General features: G+C 39.3%; 1 protein-coding gene across 10 annotated transcripts in view; it reads left to right on the top strand.

Moving 5' to 3' along the window:
• Nucleotides 1-4,560: 4,560 nt before the first annotated feature.
• Nucleotides 4,561-25,141, top strand: part of MEF2A (myocyte enhancer factor 2A) — a 155,760-nt gene continuing 135,179 nt past the window's right edge. For 2 of the 10 annotated variants that reach the window (XM_032836016.1, XM_032836015.1), the window contains exon 1: nucleotides 4,568-4,747. The gene's annotated coding sequence lies outside the window, so the exon portion shown is untranslated. Of the gene's footprint in view, nucleotides 4,748-25,141 lie in introns of all 10 variants that reach the window. The other 8 variants (XM_032836018.1, XM_032836026.1, XM_032836023.1 and 5 more) reach the window with 7 other exon arrangements.

The raw sequence follows: 25,141 nt of genomic DNA, 5'->3' as shown, positions 1-25,141 counted from the left end.
CACCATATTTAATAAATATTAACTTTGTGTAAGTGTCAGGGACACAAGACTGAACATGGCATGGTTCCTATCTTCAAGCAGCTCACAAATTAAAAATCCTTTGAGGTTTCCCTGGTGGAGATAACCTTGCTTTTTTCTATTTAATCCATTCTTTTTACTGTCCATCCCTCTCATCATTCTTCCACTCCATAAGCTATTTCCCTTTTTCTCCAGCCCTTATACTGCAACTTCAAAATTCTGATTAAATTTCTCCTCCCCCAGAAAGCCCTCCCTGAATTATCTGGTCTCATCTAATTATATCTTTCTCCAACCTCAAAAGGCTAAGGACACTTTTATCCCACAACCGCCTCCATTTCAACATAAACAGAATGGAACTCATTACCCTCGCTTGTCCAGCCCCCTCCAGTAGTGTCCCCACTTAAATGATGCTGCTATTATCCACCTGAGAGACCAAACCAGAAACCTGGGGACAAAGAGAGACTCCTCTACCTTCCCTAACCCCTCATTCAGCAAAAGCAAGCAGGTCAATTCTACCTTTCAGCTATCTCTTTGCTTTGTTCTTCCTCTCTCCTGTCAGGTAACTGTCTTCATTTACGTCCTTTTTCTTCCTTACCTCAGTTACCATTTGTCTTGAGTGAGTCTCTTTAAAAGCAGATGCCAAAATGAGGATTTTGGTGTGGATTTTTTATTTGGAAGGTGATCCTGGCAAGGGCTCTAAGGGATTGGGGATGTGAGATAGGGGAGATGAGGAAAGACAATAAAAAGTGGCCGAGTGGGTCACCACAGAGGACAACTGGGGTCCAACCCACCCTTGAGAGACTTTGGGGAGCATGCTCTAGACTGTCTTCCTGAGGCATGAGGAAGCTGGGGTATCTGTCTACTGACCCAAGCCCTCTCGTAGGGCCAAAGTATGCCCTCGACAGAGACACACAGGAAGGCATCAGCATGTGTGGAGACAGTCTGTGGAGATCTCTGGGGATGGGAACTATTTGCGTGGGGTGCTGTCACAGCAGTGGCCGTGCCTCCTAACTGGTCATCCTGCCTCCAGTCTTGGTCTCTCTCACCAACTCCCAGCTACTGCCCTAAGCGAACCTTCCAAAACGTCAAATAGATCAAACTATTCCACCATTTGAAATTTGTATTTCCCTTTGCTTTCAGAAAGAAATCCAAAGGCCTAGCTGAATTTGCTAAGATTTTGCACTGTCTCACTCTTCCAGCCTTTTCTCCTACCACTCTTGGGCACTTAATCCAGAGTCCAGGCCTCAGGCACATGATATTAGCCATGGTTTCTCTCTTGAGCCACACTCATTGCATACAGTACTCCTTCTGCTTTTACTTCCTTTTCTATTATGGACCAGGCACTGTGCTAGGTATTTTGGATCCATGAAGAATGAATCACAGTTCTTGTCTTCAAGGAGCTCCAAAGGGGAGGAGACAGACGTACAAACAGAAGCACATCAACTAGTGTACTTCAACCATATTACAGCAATGCTCTTAGAGAAAATGATGTCCAAGTCGAGACTTGATGGATATAAGGGGGGTTTTACCAGGCACACAGGAAGATAAAGCCTGGTGTATGCAGAGAAACTTCTTAGGAATGAGGATGATGAGGTGTCTGGCAGGAGATGAGGGCGATGCTGGCCAGGTGGTCAGGGATCCTTGCCTCCAAGAGATCTTGAATTTTATTCTTCAGATCAAGAGAATGAGAGGGCCCCTTTTTCATCCTTCAGAAGGCTTTGTAGTTTCACTATGGGACTGCTTCCTCGAAGGAGCCCTCGGTAATTATTTTTCCTTCTTAGATACTCATCTTCTGTGCTTTTCTGGTGTCCTGGAAAACCTCTCTTTTAGTGGTTAGCAGGCTGGCTTGTGTTTTAAGGTGTATCCCTCCCGTGGCCTTTCAGCCCCTTCAAAGAAAGGGCTGTTCTATTTCACTTCCATTTCACAGTGCCTACTACAATGCTGAGTCCTTTCAGTACAGACATACCTGGATACCTGAGTACGTGAAGGAGGCTGGAAAGAGTTGGAGGACTGAAAGACTCTGCTTCTCACAAGTTCCCTCCAAGCCAGTGATATACACAAGTGTTCTGCACATGATCTATGCCAAGGTGAGCGCTGGAAGTTGCTAGAGACACTGAACTTCACGTACAAGCTTTTGAGACCTGAATAGGAGCTTCAATGATTTTCTAAAATTGGTTATTTTAATCTCAAATAATAGTGATTATGTTTTGCTAATGTATTTTACAATAGCTGTGCTCTGGAATTTTACACTTTCTCTTCCTTCCTTCCATTTTCTTTTCCTCCTTTCCTTCCTTCCTTCTTACCATTCCCTGAAATTCTTAGACAAGGGCTTTGACATATAGGAGGTGGCAGGGAGAGAGGTGCTCTCTTAGGTGATGCAAACATTTTTTTTTTTTTTTCCCCTCCAGTTCTACTTTGGGTGAAGTCATGACCAGCTTTTCTGTCTGGTTTTCTGGAGTGGCCAATAGAATTTGAATGGGTAGGGGGTGGGTAGTCTCAGCTAGACTTCTGTGTCCCAGGAGGGTCAAATTCTAGAGGGGTGGGAGATGGGTTGGAGCAATGAGAGAGTGAAAATCTCTCTTGGAACAGTCGGTTCTCATTGCCTCTCTTCTCCTTACAGGGTAGAAAGGCTGGGGGAATGAGAGAGCTATTTGCTCACTGTCCCTTCCACTTCAGACCCTAGGCTTTGAAGGAAAAGTATCAAAGTCCTCTATTTTCCTGGAGCAGTCAAATGCAGCTGCCTTACGCAGCTTCTGGCAGGTAAAAAAAATATGCATTTTCACATGGCTCTCTGATTCACACCAAATTTTAATGTGTTTTCAAAACTTGCCTATAGCCCTTGCTGCTGGTTCTTCTGAAAACTGATACTATGGGACTCTGAGCAGAGCTCCAGGTTTATTTTCCAGTGTCTGGTGTTTGTGTGCTGCTTTTGTCATGGGTTCTCCCCAGTACCTTGCCCCGTCCTTGAGAGAGGAAGCCTGCCAGTCTCCAGCTTCCTTTGTAACTTCCCAGTTCCTCTGCCCAGCCTCTGCACATCTGCTCACCCACCCCAGTCATTTTGTTTCAAAGTGCTGCGGTACTGAATTTCTCATCCTCCGATGAAAATAACCATTTGGCTTTGTGTTCCTTGCATAGGCACCTCTGGGTGCAGATGTAGGCAGTGTGGCAGTAGAATCTAGATTCTTGAGGTTAGTGGGCTTCAGGATGCAAGGAACAACAATGGCTCAACCTCCTGATGACCTTCATCAACAAAACCAATAACCCCACAAAACAGAAGGGCAGTCCCAAGTGCACGTCTCCTTTGCACCTCAGAAATGACCACCGTACGTACGTATGGTGATTGGGAGTTCAAATCCTCAATGCTCTCCTCTTCGACTGTGACCTCAAAGGGTCACTTTAGCGCTCAGCTTCCCTTTCCTCTTCTATAAAATGGGAATAGAAAGTGAATCTACTTCACGGGGGTGTTGTAAGGAATGCAAGAGCTCTCACGTGCAAAATGTTCGGCCCATAGCTGGGCGCTCAAGGCATACTATACCTATGCCCGTTAGTAATTCGCTAGTATAAATACTGGAGAGTAGGAGGTTCTCTCTCTACCCCGACGTGGGGCGCTCGGCTCGCCCGGCTGAAAGGGGCTGCCCACTCCAGACCCCTGCAAGTCCTACTGTCTCCGGGGCCGGGTCCGAGCAGCCGCGGAACGCCAGGGACCGGAGTCCCATTGTGCTTGCTCAGTGAGGGTGACCGGGCGGCGGCCCAGACGCGAGCACAGGTGCGGCCCTGACCACAATGAGGGCGTGGGCACGTGCGTGGCTAGCAGAAGTCTGCGGGGGGCCGGCGTGGCCGGAGGGCGGGGGTGGGGGGAGAAGGAAGCTGGCCGCGGCCCCACGAGCTCGGCAGGAGGTGTCTGGGCCAGTCGAAGGACTCCGCCTGGCACCGGACTCCGGGCGTCTGTCGAACTCGCGCCCCGGAGCCCCGGTCCCGCCCCCGGAGCCCCGCCCCTCAGTGTCCCGGGTTGGCTGGAGCCGGCGGCCACGCGCGGCGATTTGCCACGCGCCGCGTCACTAAAGCCGCTCCCGGTCCCGGCCCCGGCGGGCTGGTCCGGGAGGCAGCGGCGGGGGAGGCTGGGGCTGCGGGGCGCGACGCCGCCGGGCCGCCCCGCCCTGGGAGGCGCCTAGGCCCTCATCAAGTGACCAGTATCCCTTCCAGGAGAACACGGTCCTTCAGAGGGAAGCGAGCTCCAGCCTGTAGCCCCGGCGCCAAACCGCCGTCATCTCCTTCCTGTGCCGGGTGATCCGTCTCCTCACCCACCCGGAAAAACATAGTCCGCCCCTCGCGTCCTTGTGGAGTAGCGCTTTGCTTCCACTGTGACACTCTTTGCCCGCACCTTCGTCTTTCCTAGCCCAAGCACTCTAGAACCCACCGAGAGGATAAGTCAGCTGTGAACAGAAACCTCAAGGGAAAAGAGAGAGAGAGGGAGCCGAGGAGAAGGGAAGGATAGGCGAGGCTGGCGGAGGGACACTGTGGACCGCGGCCGTAGTGCGCACGCGCGGCGGCAGGAACGAGTTCCGGTCTGGCCGGGGCCTGTCTCCTAAAAATAGCCCCGGTGTGGGGATCCGTGCGCGGATGTCCCGGCGAGTCCCGGGCTGAAGGAGGCGGCTCCGGGCGGCGCGGAGCGCTGGTGGCTGGCCCGGGCTGCAGCGTGTGTGCGCTCGCCAGCTGCGCCGGAGACACGGTGAGGGCCGCTTCGGCGGGGCGCGGTCCGCGAGGCCGGCGGGGCCAGAGGGGGCGGTGTCTCGGCGAGGGGGCCAGGTAGGGGCTGGGGGGCGCTGGGGTGGGGGGCGCCGCGGCCGAGGAGGGGCGCCCGCGGGGCTCCGGGGACGGCAGGGCTGGGCGGCGTCCGGCTGGCAGGGGGCCGGGGTCCCGGGCGCGCGGCGGCAGGGAGGGTGGGGTGCGGGGAGGCGGCTCGAGGTGGTCGCGCAGGGTGGGAGCGGAGGGGCGAGGCGCCCGCCGTGGTGGGGGCGGGGTGCCCCGAGGGCGGGCCCGGGGTCTGACCGGTGTCGCGGGCTGGCGGAGGGAGGCTCGGCCGCGCGGGCTCCGCTCGAGGAGCCTCCCCGGGCGCGCACCGCGTTTGGGGCTGGGGGGAGGTGGTGGACGACGCCTCCTTGAAAGTTGAGGGAGTTCCCTGGGGGCCCGGAGCCTCTCCGGGGCGGAACGCCCGAAGGCCCTTTCCTCCCTCCTGCTGTCCGCGCCCGGGTCTCCCCAAAGGAATTGACCTCTCGTGCCGGGGCCGCTCTGCGCTGTGGTTGGACTTGAAGAAGTTCCCCCACTTCTGCTTTGGGAGAAGGTTGGTCGAAGCGGTCCGAACTCTCGGCGCGTGTGTGGAGATGTCAGTGGCCGGGTCGGTATTTGGGGCGGGCTGGGGGCACCTGCGGTGTGCGGACGCCCTCGGGTGCAGGGAGACGTCGCGGGGAAGCGAGGGCTGCAGCGGGAACAGCTAGCTGCCCTGACGTCCCGCTAGATCTCAGCTCTCAGGGAAGGTTTTATGTGGTACAAACTTTGCCTTTTAGTTCGATAATCCTCTATCTTCGAACAGCGAGGATTAAATTGGTTGGTGAGATAGTGCAAACAAGTTTCGAAGAGGTGAGCATCCCTGAACTAGACCCCCCCCCCCCCCGTGAAAGTGTAACTATAAAAATGTGATTCAGACCTGAAGTATGATTTCTGGGGATACGAAGCGAGTCCCCTGTTATGGTCCAGTAGGGAAGCCATGTGTAGGTTAAAGAAGTGCAGTATAGTGTTGACCTGCATTTTAGTTTACAAGATTGGTACTACAATTAGTGTGCTGTTAGGAAGGCCTGCTGTGATGTGCTAACAATGGTATAAGAATTTTAAAACAAATGTCTAAATGTTTTCATGTTGTTTTTTTTTTTTTTTTTTTTTTAAAGCACAGCATGTTTTCCCTGTGTCTCGTATCATCTATTACTATATGAAGAGAAGGTTCTTCAAACTGTAATGAGGTGTACGTTACACAAGAGTACTTTCTCTTTAAGAATCCAGCTGTGTTGTTTTGGCAACTGCCAAGTACTCCAGTTGTCACTTTTTAAAATCTGTTACCTTGGCAGTACTTGAACAGTCTGTGGAAAAGGTAAACAAAATAGCTTAAAATTTTTTTTTATATGAAAACACAAAAATGGCCCTTATTTTAATATGAATTTATAAAGTGAGGATAAAATAACTGTGTTGTGCTATTAGTGGCTTTTGTATGTACATTTTTGTTTTGGGTTTTTTTTTTTTTTCTGGTATATTTTTGGAGGGTTCCGTTTTTCCTGTGAATGGCAACTTTTGTTTTAGGAGAAAAGTTCAAAGTGTTTTCATTAAAGTGGATGCCAGTTTTAGACTTTATAACAAATATAAGGAGCACATGTATCCTACAAAATATTAAGATTAGTTCTATATGATGATGCACTAATTGATTCTGGAATCACTTTTAATTCTCAGTGAACAAAAAGTTGTGGTGATACTGTTATAATAAAACTCCGTGAAGAGCTAAAGCTAGTAATTTACTTTGCAGACCCCGTCTTTAACAATTCTCTTGGAAGAGTGCTTCCAATAGAAACTTACTTGTTAAAACAGTCAGGGATGTCGAAGTAACAATGACTTTTCTAAACATAATTATTTGCATGTCTATTTCATTTAATTCATATTATTATTATATATAAAACCATGTTTTTTCTTGGAACAAAAGTGATAAAATTATGTTTAACTCCTTAATTTACTTCCCAGCAAAAGTTTAAAATGCTGAGGAAATGAGAGGTAGGGGTGTTCAGTGAAAGGAGAGTAGCTCATAGGGGCGCAGAAATAGTAATTGTAACGTCACGGTGTTGAGTTATGGTTTGAGAATAATCTCCTTCCAAATTCTTAGAGTTTCTGTGTTTCTTTAGTGGGTATGTGTGTCAAAGATTGTTTTTTGTAAATGCAACTGGAAATAATCTTTGAAATATATATTGAGTTGTTTCAAGTGGTGATGTTTTATTTTTCAAGGCAATTGCATTATAGCTTTGTATTTTTCTTTAAGAATGCAATACAGGTTAATATTAATTTTATTAATATTCAAGCAATAGCAGCATTGCTCATTGGTTATCAAGAGAGAAATCAGTGTATTTTGAGGGTGGTTAAGTAGTTATGGAAGTGTTTTTTATTAGAACATGATTTTGAAATTTGAAATATTTCAGTTAAATTTTTCAATAGATTTGTGTTCTGATTTATGAGGAGGAAACTGTAAGCCAGTTTGTTTTTGGGAAGTAGCATGCTTGTCAGTCAGATTTTGGAAAGCTACCTTTTTTTCTTATTTGTTGCTTACAAGTCTGGCAGAGAAATTTAGTCTAACATACAATGATGATGGTCTTGAATTTTCTGTGGGCAGTCTCAGTTTCCAATATTTTGCCTTTCAGTCCCACCATACTCCTTTTTTTCTTTTTTTTTCCTTTATGGAGATATGCTCATGCATATCATGGTACATAGGAATGCTACAGAGTTTAGCTGAAGTTTTTTTTTTATTAGTGGTAGAGCAATGAAAATATTGTTTTGTGGGTTGATCATGATCAGTATTGCTTTTTTCGAGATTAAAAAGAAAATCTGTGAACATTCTTCATAAATTGAGAAGTGAGTGCCTTCTAATATTTAAGTAATAAGAGAAGTGTAAATATGGAAAATCAAATCAATCTTCCAGTTAGATAACCTCCTGCAAAAGAACACTTTGAGACGTTCTGCTGTGTTTGCAAGACTTTGTCATTACATCTTGGTTCGGATCCCAGCTCTGCCACTTATTAAGTTATGAGACATCTTCTATAAAATGGGAAGGAATTACACTACTTGCCCCATAGAATTGTTAGCATTAAATGAAATCATGGGTGTGAGAGTTCCTAGCATACTACCCGAGGCTTAATGTACAAAAATATATATTGCCTGATCTCCCTTCATCCCTTCCTCCATATATCCATTTTTCTATACATTCCCTTATTTTCTTTGAAGACTATATACATACTCTGCCCAGTACCTGAAAGTTTAGTGTCTGTGACCAAAAGGACTTCATATAATATATAAATACAGGAGAATGCTCATATATTTTTTTGGGTGTAAAACTACCAGCACTTTAAATGCATTATCACATTATACATAAAATGTTTATTTGGCTGTTCTTTATGAGGTTTTTGATCTGCAGTCATTGATTGTAACCTCCAAAAGTTTCTCCAAATATTTAAAGAATTAGAGTTAAATATAAATATTTTCCCTACTCTTCAGTGAAATATGTCTTTTAGGAATTATCTGTGGGAGTTGTCTTCAACATACAGTATTTAAAATTGGAAGATAGAAAAATATTTTTATTGCCTGTCTGGAATATAGGTGTATTTTAAAAATAGCTCTTCTTTAGTGGGTAATCTTGAAGCTTTTATATGTCATTTTACTGCGGTATGGAACAAAATGATTTTGTCTGTGTATGCTTTATCCGTGTCATTAATGGACTCTGTGTCCAGTTTATTATAAAGAGTATAAGCCTATTAGTCTCATGCATAGCATATATGTTGACACTTGTTTAATAAATACTATGTTTTTATACAGATGTTTGTTATTTACTGGTTTTAATAATTACTTGCATTTACTGAACTCAGTTGATGTTTACTAAATTTAATATTTTATTTAATGCTGGGTTGTCTTAGTAATCACTCGATGAAATCACAAGCTTATGAATTTAGAAAAAAATTTGCGAGGTGGATAAAATACCAAATATTTGAACATTGGTGTATGACAGCAGATAATTTACTTTGTTAGTTTAATAACTGATGATGCTGAAAACCAGAGGAATCTTTAACCTGGATGAAAAACAGACACTAGTTGATCAGACTTTTAATAAATATCAATGAAGGCACATCTTTTTATGGTTGTCTTGAGTCAGTACTAATTTTATTTTCCTCTGTATACAAAAATATAAACTTTATGAACTTAAAAAAGAATCCAACCATCAGTAAAGTTATGTTTTGAGAAATATTTTGGTAGTGGGTGGTAAATTTATACTGCATAAGCTAGACCTTTTTACCAGGTTATTTTTGTTACAAGCAGCATGTTATACATGTTGACTTGGATTAGTTTGAGGTATGATTTGTGACTGTTGGAACAAAGGGATACTCTTAACCTGTGAAATAACTTGTAACTGTTGGCTTAGTAAAACAAGGTGCTCTTGCTTTGACTAATACTGAGTTTGCTTGTCTCACCTCTTAACCCCTAGCAATTCACCTTTTACATGGAGACTGGAATTGTATTTCTAAAATTCGCATGTAAATATCATTCTTTTAAGGAGAACATTGAAGACATAAAATCAGTAGAGAGGCAGTCATTTAAGGAATAAGAGGTTAGCCTCTATAATCAAGATTGCCTAAACTAGAATACCCACTCTGGCAGTGAGTGTTCTTTGGCAATTTCTTGGTCGTCTTGAGGCTTGGTGTATAAAATAGTGATTATAGTATTATCTTTTTCATAGAGTTGTTGAGAGAATTAAATGAGATGTATGTTATAAAGCTTTTAGCATAGTGCTTGGTACCTAAAATACAGTATTTTTTCCCCTACTATTACTGTCACTGTTGCTTCTGCTATTGCTGTTATTAGTCATGGTTCACTTTATATGATTCTGTCTGATCTCTTCAGGCTCTTTGTCAGCCATTACCCTTCAGTTTCTGTGACCCAGTTAAGGCCAGCTGTTTGCTCGTCCCTGAAAATGCCATGTATTTTCAGGCTGATGACTCCCACTTTTGTTTTTTTAGCCCAGAATTTTCCCGAGCTTGATATCCACTCGGAAATCTAGTTGGAATCTCAAACATAGTATTAGCCATATGACTGAAATATAGCTATTTATTTCTCTCCCCCAACCTTCTTCCTCCCTCCTATCCCCAAACTCTCTGTCCTCACTGGCCCTTCCCCCTTGCAATGAATGGCAGTACTCATGCCAAAAACTTAAAAAGATACCACTCTGGATTCTTTTTCTTTCCTCTCAAATCCAATCCATCCACACGTTCTCTTGTCCTTCAGAATTTATCTTGAGCCAGTCCACCGCTTGGTCTTCACTGCCACCTCTTTATTGCAAGGCATTATCTCTTACATGAGTTGCTGCAGTAGCTTCCTGACGGGGCTTGTTCTTTTCTTGCTCCTCAGAAGTCTGTTCTTCATAGAGCTGCCCTAGGGATCATTTTAAGATCCTAAATCATGTTCTTTGCTTAAAATCTTCCAGTGACTTCCCATTCCTCTTGAAATAGTCTGTACTTCTCCTGAATGGTTCTGAATAATCTTTCTACTTCTCCTTATTCTTCTCACTTATTGTACACCAGCCGCACAGTGCTCTTACTATTCTTTAAATATTTTGCGTCCTTTCTTATTTCAGGGTCTTTTGCACTTTTTGCACTGCCTGGTTAAGGTGCTCTTCCTAAGGGTGGCTGGCCTAACCCTGTGGAACTTGACCCAAATCTCACTTTGTCACTCCAGTCATCCTTTTTAATGTTATACCTTGTAAGTTAGTCTCTCGTGCATCTTACCTCCTTCAAGACACGTAATATAATTTATACACATTAACATGTTTAGTTTTAGCTTATTTATTGTCTTTTCCCATAACCTGAATGTAAACTCTGTGAAGGCAGAGGCAGTGTCTGTCTTGTTGATAACTGTCTCTCCAGGTATTAACCCGCTGCCTGACAGGCAGAAGACAGAAATATTTGAATTAGTGCTTCTGTATTTTTGTTCATGTTTTTGCCAGAGATTGGAATTCTCTTACCTTTAAGTTGTAGCTCAGGTGTCATGTATAATACCAATTTTAGTCTAGACAAAACTTGTCTCCCTTGCTCTTGATACAGACACTATTTGAAGAGTAATTCCCTTTTTAGAATATTTAAAGGATTGTAATTGATGTCATTTTCTTCAGCTATTTAGAGTTCCTGTGTCAAAGACTGTTTTGTTCTTCGTATATGCTTAGTACCTACTGGTCTGTCATGGTGCATAGTGAATGCCCAGTAAATGTTGAGTGGACGATGATTTCCTAATCAACTAAAATGACCAAACAAATCAGGTTATCCAAATCAGACTTTAAAAATTATAAAGGTACTTTTCAGACTTTAAAATACTGCCTTGTGCGTATTCTATACATATTAACATGTCAGCATTCTGGGTCAGGGCAGGAGTGTCAGAGCTGTTTAGCCCATTGGCATTTCCTGAGATTCCATTTTGCCTTCTTCCTGGGCAGTGAGTAGCCATCTTGTCTGAGGGCTATATTTCCAATTTCAAATGCATAGTAAAAATAGTGTTAGAAATTATAATTGGTTACTGGTTGTTCCTTACCAACCAGCATTCCCTCCCTTCAGTTTATCCTTTCACCTTATTTCAGGAGAGGCTAGGGGGATGTGCAGTATAACACAATATACATGAAATACAATACCAGTTCAACTGTATTGCTAATGAAGATTTATCAAAAAGCTTTTGTGGCGAACATTAGAAACTTAACCACTATTTGTAATAGTGAAAATCATTCCACATTCTGCACAGCTGACTTGCAAATGGGCTTTTTAAAAGATTTGAGGACTACTTTGGCAAAATGCTTCTCTTAATACTGAAAATCTTTATCATAATGGTTTTAAAACTTAATTTGATATGGATTATGAAGGGAAAAGGAGAAAAGAATCTGGGAGTTAAGATTTTGTTTTTCACAATGGCTCTCTGTTCCCCAAAGTAACATTTCAGTACGGCAGGGTTTTTTGTTTTCTTTTGTTTTGTTTTTAAACATTTTGTTTTTGGAAAAAACTTACAGGAAAGTACAATGAACTCTCATATACTGGTCCACCTGTATACATGGATTGTTAATGTTTAGCATAATTGCTTTATCATTTTTTTTTTTGTATTTGCAGAGTGGCCCTAAAGCCTGAAAATAGATATTACTATTTTGTTTTATTTATAGTTTGAAGCTCCTTGATTACATCTTCTGGAGTATGCCAAAGATGCAAGTTTATTCAGTTAAAATCAGAGGCAGATCATTTGAGGCAAAACATTCTAGATGCATACAGGAGATGGATGGAAATGCTGCATTAATGCACTGTGTACTTTGCTAACAAGGAAACCACGTATTAAGCATATTATATAATGTCATTGAACTCAACATTTGTTGAAATAGCAGGAATTCACTCTATTGGTCTCTTTTTCCTTCTCTCCTTCCTCCTCTTCTCCTCCTCTTTTCCCTTTTCTTCCTTTTCCTATTATGATTATTTTTGTTAATGAACCATTTGAGAGTACATTGCACACATCATGATCCTTAACCCTTAAATGCTTCAGTTGGTATCTCCTAAGAACAAAGACATAATCTTATATAACCACAGTATGATGGATTCAAGAAATTTAATATTGGTACTATGATTTAGTGTATAGTTTATGTTGAAGTTTCTTCATTTGTGCCAATAATATCTTTTAATAGCATGTTTTCTAATACAGTATTATCTATTGCATTTTAGTCTTCGTATCTTCTGTCTCCTTTAATCTGAAACAGTCCCTCAACTTTTTCTTTTTCCTGACATTAATAGTTTTGAAGAGTATAGGCCCTTTGTTTTGTAGGATTTTCATCAGTTTGAGTTTGTCATATTGCTTCATTGTTGTTAGATACAGGTTATGCATTTCTGGCGGGGCAACCAAATAAGTGATGATATATCTCTCAGTTCAGCACATCGGGGGCAGTATGATGTTAGTTTGACCCTTTGTTGGTGTTTACTTGGATCACTTAGTTAAGGTTTGCCTGCCAGTTTTCTCCGTATAAAAGTTATCATTGCCTCATTGTTATTATTGAATAATCTGTGGGGAGGCACTTTCATACTGTGTAAATACTTTGTCCTCCCCAAAATGTTCACATAATGGTTTTAGCATTCATTGCTCATTCTTGCCTGAGTCCATTATTACACGGTGGTTCCAAAATGGTGTTTGTCTAGCTATTCTTCGGCATTTAATAGTTGGCAATCTATTGTGAAGAAGAACTTTTACTTCCCGTTTGCTTACTTAATATAAATTCATAGATTCTTTTTTATTAAGCAGATTAGACTTGATTACTATCAGTTCCAAGTTAACTCTGATTTGGCCAGTGAGAATTCCTTCAGTTTACTCATTGATTGCTTTGACAGGTTTCTGTCATGTTTGGAGCACTTCCTTACTTTTGGGACAATAATATATTCCAGGCTCATCATCTGCTTTTCCTGCTGCTGTCCTAGAATCAGCCATTTCTACAAGGAGTCCTGGTTTCTCTTACTGGGTAAGACTATTTAGAAACCAAGAACTGGGCCATTGGTAAGCTCCTTGCTAGTGGACTCTCTCATTGTTTTAGAGCTTTTGTCAGCTGACCAACCCTATACTGAGTTTATGCTGATTTCTCAGGCAATAGATTTCTCTTTACATTTCTGAAACTCCTTAGAAGAAAGTCTTTTCCTTTGAAAGTGTTAATAATTTAAGTGATTCCTTTCACCTAATTTTTCTATTTAATTCTATAATGGTTGGTTTTTGTTTTCCTAAACATATTGTATGTTTCTTGGGAGTTAGGAATCCTGTTTTATATCTCTTTGTATATTCAGTGAATGTGTTCCACAGTGCCTTGAACACTGTTGATATCCATGTGTTGCTTATATATAATTATAATAATGACTCAGATTATCTTTATTACTCTTACACCATAATTAAATATTCTTATGTTTGTTATAACATTCTAGGTAATTTTGTGGAAACTTTTAAGTGAATTGGTGATTCATTCGTTCTGTTTTTAATAACACTGCTATCTTAGAAGAAATGAAAAACTTTAAAGTCTTTCACGATTTTAAAATTTTAAAAACTTAATTCCTTGAGATTAAAATATATAATTAAAGAACATCAAAATACCTAATGTTGGCATTGCTGTTTAACAGTGTTTTGTTCTTCAGCAGGTAATAACCTTTCTGGGCATCTCTTTAATTGTAAAATGAGGTGATATCTAGATCCTTTTAAACTCTGTGTTACATGCCTTATACCTAATTAACACTGAATTATTTATGAACATAAAATTAAGTGCCACAAAGTATAGTGGAAAGAGTATTGTGCACCTGGGCCAGGAATTATCTTTGTAAGTATTGTGTTTTTGGCAATTTATTTTGCAGTTTGGTCTTTATTACTTTATTCATTCAGTCCATTGGCCTCAGTAATGAGGAACACAGTGAACAGGCTTGGCTTTCATAGTCAGGTGGGAGTGTGGACATGTATGTGTTTATTATCCACTTTGCTACATGCTTGATGTATATAGGAGCATATAGAAGGGGCAATTAACCCAGTTTCAGGGAGGCCAGGAAAATTTATCCCAGAAAAGTGACACCTTTAGTTTAGTTTGAAACCTCAAGAGGACTTAGCTTTGTGAAGAGGGTAGGTAGTTTACCAGACCTGTGTTAAGGACAGGAGATACACTTGGAGAGTTTGGATTGCTTGGAGAAACTGAGTAGTACGGTATCGATGGCTCATGCAAGGAGTAGTGAAAGAAGAGGCTAAAGACATAAATCGGGGCCAGATTATGAAGAGCCCTTAAACTGTATTAAGGAATTTGAACTTCATCCTAGGGAAAATCAAAGTATCTTAACACTGGGAGGAAATTAATTAGAAAGATAATACTGATTGCACTGTGGAGAATTCTTTGGAGAGAGTTAAAAGTGGTAGGCAGGAAGAATAATTAGGAGGGTGTTACAGCAAATTAGTTAAAAGACGTAAGGTGGCTTGGACTGTGGTGTAGGATGAGGATAGAAGAAATAGGTGGATTCGAGAGATATATAAGAGGTAGAATGAAAGCGTTCAGTGATAGAGGGCATATGGAAGGTGAAAGAGAAAGTTGAGTGATGACTAGGTTTATGGCTTGGACAACTGAGGGAATAAATGGGTAGTTTACTGAAATAGGAAGCATAGGAGGAAGAGCAGGTGTGAGAGGACTAGGATGAGTGTACTCCTGAGAGAGTGCCTGGAAGGATAAAAAGGTGTAGTCAGAAGTGGGAGACTTCCTGGTAATGATAGGGCCTTGGGATTTGGCCGTGGAAGTGAAGGTATGAAGTGATCTCAAAACAGAGGGGATCTGTATATACATCTATTAAAAAAAAAAAGCCAAAGGATATGTCTGTCCTAACGCAGAGGACCCTATTTTAGATGATCTTAAGGTTTACATTGTTTGGTTTGGAAAATAGAAATGAAAAATTTCAAATATGGTCTTCTTAGTAAAATTGTCTTGTTAAACAAAACGAAGCCCACAACAACAAAAACTTTTTTTTGGTAAACAAAGCATGAGACTGTTGCCCCAGATAGCTAAAAATATCAGTGGTTCTTAGTGTAAGTAAAAATTATGAAACATACTGGCATACAAAAATTAGAGTGAATAATGTAATGAATACTAGCAGGATGAATGTCACTGATCTTTCTCAATCCTGTTGCCCTTTTTTCTTCTGCAGAGGTAATCGTTATCCTAAATAAGGATTTATCTTTCCTATTCATTTTTTAAAGAGCATATATATTGCTAAATAACAGTATTTTTCATGTTTTAAAGCTTTACAAAACGATATCAGATTTGCATATCCTTCTGCAGTTTACGTCTCAACAAATAATCACATTGCAGCATTTATCTGTTGTTTCCATATAATGAATTGGATATTAATGCTGGAACAAAGTGGTGCCATGTCATTGATGAATTATATTTTGAATTGCCATGGGAATTATAATTTACTTAGTAAATTTTTGTAAAAACTAGACTAATCATTTTGTGAGTATTATTATTTTTTTTTAACTTAAAAAAATTATTGTGGAATAATGTTAGAGAAAAGTTGCAAAAATGGTATAGATTGTTTCCCTAATGTTGGACCACCGTGATATAATAATCAAACCCAGAAAATTAATATTAATATACTATAAACTAAATATCTTATTTGCACTTCACCAGTTTTTTTTCCTAATGACTTTTTGTTGTTGTTGTTCTAGGGTCCAGCCCAGGATCCACATTGCACTTATTTGTTGTATAGTCTCCTCACATCTGTGATATTAATTCATTCTTTTCGTGTCCTTCTGACCTGGATGCTTTTGAGGAATACTGGTCATTATTTTATAGAATGTCTTCCAATTTGAATTTCTCTGATGCTTTCTTACGATTAACTTGGAATTTGCATTTTTGGCAGTAACACTATTGAAGTAATGGTAGCATATCAAGAGGTACATTTTACATCAGGAGAGCATGATGTCAATATCTTATTACTGGTGGTGTTAATCTTGAGTATTTAATTAAGGTGGTCTCTGCTGGTTTCAACATTGTAAAGTGACAGTTTTTCTCTTGGAAAATGATAACTATTTTGGAGATACTTTGAGAGTATGTTAATTTCCTGTTTCTTCTCAAACTTTCACTTGTTTTTAGCATTCATGGGTGGAACTTAACCTGCAACAATTCCAGACTTTCTTCACTATCTGATAATAGAGTTTCCCTGTGAAACCTTCCGAAAGCTGCACTGGTGTAAAGAAGCCATTACCATTAATTTATATGGAAAGTTTTTGAGGTTTTTGACTAAAAAAATAACCTCTTTAGGCTTTTCTGATACCTGTGACACATCATGTTACTGGACGTGCACACTAAATTGAGATAAAGCACAGATGGTCACAAACAAAAATCCAAGCTATGGCAGCTTGAGATTACAGTGAGGTGCTGTGTAGTTCCCCTTGGTGCTCTTGGGAAGGCTCTTGGTGCTGCTGCTCAGGGTGTGTGCTGCCTCTGTAACAGCTCCTTGCAAAATAGAAGCTGAACGCTATTTCTGCCCTTTCCCTTCCCTTCCCCCTCCCTCTTTTTGCCTTTTTTTCTTAAAAGTAAAAATCCTTTCCATATTTTTTTCAGTTAGAAAACAGGTACTATTGTGGTTCTTCTATAATGAAAGTGAAGTTGCTTAATGTGAACTTTCAAAAAGTGGGGGATACCTGTATTGCTGTAGTAGTTACCTAATAGTAATTTTGTAGTTTTTTTTGTTTCTTTCTCATTTACCAATTGAAATGCCTCTGTTTTGAAAAGCTGTCATTTCTCCCTCATTTATTTTTTTCAGTTATTTATGTCAGTATAGATTCAAAGGTAATTATTTTGTAGGCTATAATTTGATGCTATCATTATTTATTTTATTGCTCAAATTACCCAGCTTTAGCCATTGAAAACCCCTCCTGTTTGACTCTTGTGGTGTCCTTTTGACATATCTTTGTCTTTTTTTCAAGAACTTCCCTACTTTCTGGTACTACAGGAAACTCCAGGTTCATTTATATTTTACCTGTCCCAGCTCTGGAATTATCCTCTTTTCCAAAGAGCCCTGACCCTTTTATTGGAAGATGACATTGAGAATCTGAGGTCGGGGCTAGGTATGTTCATTGCTATTGGGGTGTCACTGTCTGCCTTTCAGCAGAGCTAAGAAATATATGCATGAACTAATAACCCACACATACGCTTCTACAGTCAGTTCTACTATGACCCAGTATACATTCCTAAAAATCTAATGCTATGCAGAGTCATACAGTGAAAACCACAGGGTTCATGGGAATTAGGGAAATAATACTCAAAAACTTTGTCAGTGACACATTAAAAAGAGGGACCTAATATATTTAAAATAACAACATAGTTTTAGACATGTTGAATGTTTAAGTCATGCATAGTAAATATGGCATTTTACTATGGAAAAGAGATGAAGTTTCCTTATATGAGTGTTGGAAGGGTTGTGGCTTGTGAGTGGTTATGAAGTGGTGGGTAGACAGTTCCCTGAAATCAGATGAAAAAATAACACCAAATGTGGATGGATGTGGCTCATAACTCTTGTGGTAGACTGTGGTAGCTCATTTTCATTTGAGTTCATTCTCTCTTGGATTCCTTGTAATTTATTCTGCATTTCTGTAATAATTTTATTTTTTCCATTTCTTTTTTAAAATTGATTCACCTTTTAAAGTTTCTCTTTGTATTTTGTCCATTTTTGTTTTTAGTTTTTGAGTTTCTGATTCAGAGTGGTTTTTGTATCCTTAAATGCGTTGTCTGAATATTTTTAATTCTATTTGGAGTATTGACTTACCTTTTTTCCTGCTTTGTTGTTGAGGTTGTTGGAAATTGTTTTTGGGCGAGGGTTTTTCCTCAGTTGATATATGTCAGATTCAGTTTCCTGATTTTCTGGATTTCACTTTTCTTTTGTTCATTTTTAAGGTATTGGGGTGTTTTACAGTATTCCTAGTTTAATGGTGCCCTCTTCTGTCAGTAAGGAACAGTCCTGTTCGGTGGTTTTGGTTTTAATGGTTGGAGAAGGATTGTGAGAATTCCAATTTTATAATTCTCTTTGGTCTTGCAAGACCTTAATTTTATCCTTTTTCTTTTTCCCTTTACTATCCCGTTGTAAGAGGACACTCTTCCCTTCCTTTTTCCCATTTTCTCCCCCAGAAGCTATGTGTTTCAAAGTTGTGCCCCTTTTTGTAGCAGCTAGTGCCTTAAATGGCACCTGTTCCTTTAAATCACCAGAACTTTGAACTTTCTTACCTGGCATCAGTGTTCTGATCTGCCCAGACACTTTTCCAGTTTATTCAGATTTCTTGGTTTTCATGGTCTTTGCAAATGACCCTGGTGCTCTTTTGCTAGCCTCCTTGCTACCATGTCTGTGTTCTAGTAGGGGTGGAGTGACAGCCTGAGAGATCAATTGCTAGGATTTGGTGATTTTTCTGATTTCACTCATGTTTGTTCTGCAGTATCAGCATTCTTTGTCTTCAAGGCTATGCTGAAAGCATGGTTTTGTGTAGAATTTCCTTCTCCTGCTTTGTTTTTTTATATGGTTTGGGGGAATATTTTCAGAGTTACTTAGATATATACCATCACTGTTGTCCCCACGGAAGTCTTTACTTTTAGGGGAAGGGAGCAGGAATACAGAATTACACTCTTAATGCTACAGAGCCTTTAGTTAGGAAGAGACCTAGGCATTCAGCTTCCATGGGTGAGCTTGGAGACTCCAGAAAATAGCTTGTAGGAGAAATTACTTAAATTTAAATACTCTTACTTCATTCTTCTAGAATGCAAGTGCAGTTTCTGGGTTATTGCAAGAGTCTTAAGTGTTTTTTTTTTTGTTTTGTTTTGTTTTTTGTTTTGTTTTTTGTAAAACAAAGTTATTCTAAAGTTTTTTTCTAGACTGTATATTGGAGATGCCTTGGTTTTATTATAACATGAATGAATTATAGACCTATATTTAGCCAAGGGCTTCTTGGTACTTGTGCATTCCAATGGCAATGTAGTATGTGAACTTTTTGGAAAAGATAACTTTTAAGCTTGGGAATTGATCTGATGTTAATTTCTTTGAAAATTGAACTACATATACCTCTTTTCATTCTTTCTTTGCTCTCTTTTAGTTTTCTCCATTTTATTTTATGATTCTCTTTTGATTACAATAAATAGTAGGTGTGGTGGTATTCCTTGGCTACACGCTCATTATTATGTTTAATTAGATGGCACTAAAGCTGTTTACTGTAGCTGATTTAATTGGTTCTGTCTTTTTTGCTTTTTTCTATCTTGTTAACAAGAGAAATTTAACATGAAGTTGGAATTATGTGTGGAAATTCTTTATGCTTGGCTCTAGAATTTAGTCGTTTAAAGTATTTATGGTCTTATACATTTCTTTCCCTAGAATTAACAAGTTTTCTTGTCAGTGTTTTAGGTTGTTGGAGTAGAAGTTGACTTCTTTAAACTAGTCACTGTACATTTTTAAAAATAAAAATACCAACCAGGTATAGGATAGAAAGGTATATTGATTTCAAACATCAGAAATCTTTCATAATATAAATTAAAATTTTTTGCTATCAATGATCTTTGGAATTCTCTATCTCTTTCTAATGGTATTTAAAAGTTAATCAGTACCTGTCCCTAGCTGTCTCTGGATCCTCATTTGTAAGCTTTATTTCTGTTTCCATAGGTTACAAAAGTCTTAAATAATGACTCGAGAGGCTGTTTATATATTTTCTTTTTATTGTCCTCCCATTTTTCTTTTGACTGGTAAATACGGTAGTTCCAAAGCAATGTCCATGGCTCTGCTCCCTTACTCCCTCTTTTGAACTATCCCTTACATATTCTCAGTGCTTTTACTATTGTTTCTATATTATTAGTTCTGAAATAAAAACACCTATGAGATATAGCTCTTTGCTTCTATGAGGTAATGGGTTGAGGAGGGTAAAATTCTTTTTAATTACTGTGTTATACTAATTACCGAGTGATGTGTAACTCTTAGACATAATGAATGGATTAGGGGAGCTCAGGGAAGGAGAGTTCAGAAGTGATAAGGGGGCTGCTACTTGAAGTAATTGGTATTTGAATTGAATGTCAAGTTAATTGTCAGATGGTGACGATATTCCACATAGAGACTACAGTTGGAGCAAAGGAACTAAAACAGCAAAGTGAGAAGTATGTAATGGACACGAGTTTGGCTAGATTGGAGGAGTAAGTGGGAAAGAGAGTTTGACGCCAGATTGTAGAGTACCTTGAGTAGTTTGGATTTTGTTCTTCAGGTAAGGAAGAGCTATTGAAAGTTTTTAAGCTTGGAAGTGACCAGTGCCTTCCTTAATATGCCCATACAAGATAAGGAGGATGGTGTGTATGTCCTTTCTTATTAATAAAACTTAGTTCCTTAAAGGATACTCCAGCACCACTTTTTAAAAAGCACAGTGCTAGGCTCATTCTTTAATTTGATTGTTTGAAGGGTATTATAGGGCATACATATCTTTTATGTGGAAGGCGTGAATAAAGATAGATTATCCTTTTCTCATTCTCTCTATTCCACTTCTTAGTCTCCTCTCCCAGGCCAGACCAGATGCTGTGCTCTCCATAAAAAATGGATTCCTTCCAACTGGAAGTTTTGCCTTTTGAAATCCAGTACTACTTTGTGTCGGTCTTATCATAGTTACCATGTTTGACCTTATACTAAAGGCAGTAGACCCATGCACACTGCATTGAAGGCATCTATGCTTGTGTGTTAGTTTTTCTTGGTAAATATAAAGGAATCTTTAAATTGGTGTCTCTCAATGACTGTAACGTGCAAAAATCTAGGATTTGGACTGAGCTAATAAGGTTTTAAAAAGCTGACTTTAAGACATCTCTACCCCTGCTGATATAGCTCAGTATTTCTTAAACTTTCTTCTGCTGTGAGATGAAATTTTGACACATGTGCAATCATGGATCTACTTAGCAAAGAAGTGAAGTGTTATAGTAACTTATAATTGCCACATCTGTCCTAGGATATGTTGTAGATATAACAGGTAGTGGATAATGTGCAGTTCTTCGGGCAGTAGTTTTAACTCTTTCCAGTTCTCTTTCACTTAAGAAAGAGGCATCAGATTCAGGCACTGTAGAAGTATCAGTAACTTGCAATGGAAATCGTAAGTTACGGTATTCATCTTCCGAGATAACTTTGAGACCTTTCCTATTCCTTCCTTTCTTCCTCCCCCCGCACCCCTTTCTTTCTTCACTGGAAATTTTATTTATGTGAAGTATAATTCACATGCAGTGTTGGCATCAGCTGTGCAATATAATGGTTCAGCAATTCTATATATTACTCAGTGTTCACTGTGATAAATGTAGTCCCTGTCACCAAACAATGTTACTACCATCTTCTTGATACCTTATTCCCTGTACTTTTCATCTCTGTGACTTATTTATTTTGTAACTGGAAGTTTGTATCTCATAATTCACTTTGTGTATTTCACCCTTTTCTTCTGGATTTCTTCTTTTCCATTTATTCATGTGTCTTTGTTGTTGTTTTAAGTAGAACCCTATTTTAGTAGATTAGATTGGTAGTCTGGATTTTAGTCCTGGATTCCATTTTATTTCTATAAGTTTGAGAATTGGTGTCCCTAAAAAGGCCTTTCTAAGGCCTCTTCCAGTTCAAAACTATAGGAAGTTGCAGAATATCATGAATACAATGTCTAGGCTTTTCTAGATTCTGGTCAACATTCTTATGAATATGAACATCTGTTTGACACACTGCCAGTTTACGTGACTCTTTAACCAGAGTGGTCTATGTTTGGCCATTATGTTAGGTGCTTAGTGTCACATTTTGAAGTGTGCCCATCTTCAAACTTTTTTTGTTGTTTTGGTGTGTGGACAAAATGTGCCCCTTGTTTTTGGAGTTTGGGTAGTTGAGGCTATTGGTTCCAGTAACTATATGTCTGAGAAGGAATACTGGGAGTATTAGCCCTTAAGGTCAGGTTGAGGGGTAGAATAAATGGAACTTCAGCATTTCAGTGGTCACATCCTCACTTGAAGAATGACAGCATCATCATAACTTGTAATGAATATTAAATATTGTGAAAACTATCAGTAATCTTGCTGATTGTTGATTGAGGGGATTGGTAAATTATTTGGAAGAGTAAAATAGATCCTACTAATTTGCTTAAAATGCCTGATTTGTACCTGTGACATAACAACAGGTATATGTGTCATTGTGGGGAGGGGTTGTATATGGTAATGAAATGAGGTTATAGAAAAGAAAATCTGAAGACACTTAATTTTTTTTAATATAAGAACAAAAGCTAGAAATGAACACATGTCCACTCAGAAACTTGTATACTGATGTTCATAGTTTTATAATAGGTAAAAAGTGGAAATAACCCAAATGTCCATCAACTGATGAATGTATAAATAAAATGTGGTATTTCCATACAATAGAATATTATTTGACAATAAAAAGGAATGACATATGGATACATGGTATAAAGTGGAAGGATCTAGAAAATATTTTTGTGTGAAATAAGTCAGCCAACCAAAACCCGTATATTGTATGGTTTAATTTATGCAAAGTGTACAAAACAGGCAAATCTATAGAGACAAAGTAGATGCTCCAGGTGTGAGTGGAGATGAGGAATGGGTAGTGACTACTAATAAGTACTGGGTTTCTTTTAGGGTGATGAAATGTTCTGGAATTAGATTGTGGTAGTGGTTGCACATTTCATTTGAATATAAAACATTCAAGTGTATACTTTAAATGGGTGAATTGTATGGTGTATTATTTCTCAGGCTATTTTCTTCTTTACTTTTTAAAAAGAACAGAAGTTGCGTGAAGAGGTATTTTGGTCCTCATGGGTAGTTTGGGAGATCTAGTGGAAGGTGGAAGGGCAGGGGGGAAGATAGGCATTTCTTGGCATTAGTATACTATTACATTAAGACACAATGCTACTTTCTTAGTCCACTAGCTAAGAATGTAACAGGTGTGTTTTAGTGGGGATTGTATATGAATCCAGCTTTTTAACCTTATTAGCCCTGGGGCTAGAATTGTGCATTATCCCATTTGAGAGGATAGTCTTGCCTTTCTCTTATCTTTGTATTTTTTGTCTTATTAAATTCAAATGCTTGTGTATTTTCAAGGTAGTGCATAATTGTGTTCAGCCCATCTGTCCATCCTACATTCTGCTTTGCTCTTTTTGTTCACACCTACTCAAATTTGTGTCATCTTTCTTTCTTAGCTCCTCTAATTGGAACAGTCCCTAGTTTCATGTGTGCTTAAAATCCCTTTCTTCCTTAAATGCTTGCTACTGTAAAGTTTTACTGACTTACTGTTTCTTGTGACTTACTATTTGTTTAAAAATCTATTTTTTAAGGCCTTAGTAGTATCTTTTTCTTTTTCAATTCTAGTGTCAGATATTAAATGATACTAGTGTCTGGCTTTTTTTTACCTCTTCACCAAAATGTTTTTGCGATTCATCCATGTTTGTATCTATTAAGTGGTTTGTTTTTAGCATTGCCCCAGTTTTTAGTGTTGCCTGATGTTCTGTTGTATGTCTAGACCAGTTTCTCCATTCATCTTGCATGGACATTTGGTTGTTTTCCGTTTGGACCTATTGTGAATAAAGCTACTCTGTGCATTTGAGAACAAGCCTTTGTGTGGACGTATATTTCCATTTTTCGTGGGTAAATACCAAGGAATGAGATTTCTGGGTCGTATGATAAATGTATGTTTTATCTTATAAGAAACTGTGAAATTGTTTTCCAAAGTAATACGATTTTACAGTCCCACTGACAATGAAAGTTGCAGTTTTTTTTTTTTTTCCACACTTCACGTTGTTAGCCTTTTCAAGTTTAGTCATTCTAGTGGTTATATACTGGCATTTTATTACGGTTTTGTTTGTTTGTTTGTTTGTTTGTTTTTTTGCATTTCCCTGATGAGTAATGGGTTTAAATAGTTTTCATTTGCTTAGCGGGTATTCATTTGTCTTTTTTGGTGAAATGTTTGTTCAGCTCTTTTGCCCATTTTTAGTTGGGTTGTTTGCCTTCTTACTACTGAACTGTACGGGATTTTTGTTGTTGTTTTTAAAGATTTATTTGTCAGGGAGAGAGTGAGAGAAAGAGAGCACTTGCACACGAGCAGGGGAACAGCAGGTACAGGGAGAAGCAGGCTCCCTGATGACCAAGGAGCCTAATGTGGGGCTCGATCCCAGGACTCTGGGATCAAGACCTGAGCCGAAGGCAGACACTTAACTGACTGAACCACCCAGGTGTCCCCTGAACTCTCTAAGAGAATTTTATGTGTTCTGAGTAAAAGTCTTTTTTTTTTTTTCATTTTCATTAATGTATTTTGAATATTTTCTACCAGTATGTGGCTTGATTTTTATTTCCTTAATGTCTTTCAAAGAGCAGAAGTTTTAATTTTGATAAAGTACTGTTTGTCAACTTTCTAATATTGTCAGTTTTGCATTCTTTTGTGTCTGATAGTCTTTGCCTTACATGGGGCAGTGAAAATTTTTTTGTCCTGTGTTTACTTTTAGAGGTTTTATAGTTTAGCTTTTACACATAGTGTTGTGATCATTTTGAATTAATTTTAGTGCATGTTATGAGGTAATATCAAGATTCATTTATTTGTTCTGGTGCTGTTTGTTGATAAGGCTTCTTTCCATTTAATTATTGTAGTGCCTTTGTTGACTATCAGTGGCCATGTGCACGTGCATTTATTTCTGCATTCTCTATTCTGTTCCCTTGATTTAGGGGTGTGTGTGTGTGTGTGTGTGTGTGTGTATACAGCATGCTGTATCTTCCACCTTCTGT

This window comes from Lontra canadensis, unplaced genomic scaffold (assembly GCF_010015895.1).
Source record: "Lontra canadensis isolate GAN:19392208 unplaced genomic scaffold, GSC_riverotter_1.0 scaffold89, whole genome shotgun sequence".
Classification (NCBI taxonomy): Eukaryota; Metazoa; Chordata; class Mammalia; order Carnivora; family Mustelidae; genus Lontra; species Lontra canadensis.
Note: the sequence above shows the minus strand (reverse complement) of the source record. Positions and strands in the feature narration are given on the sequence as shown.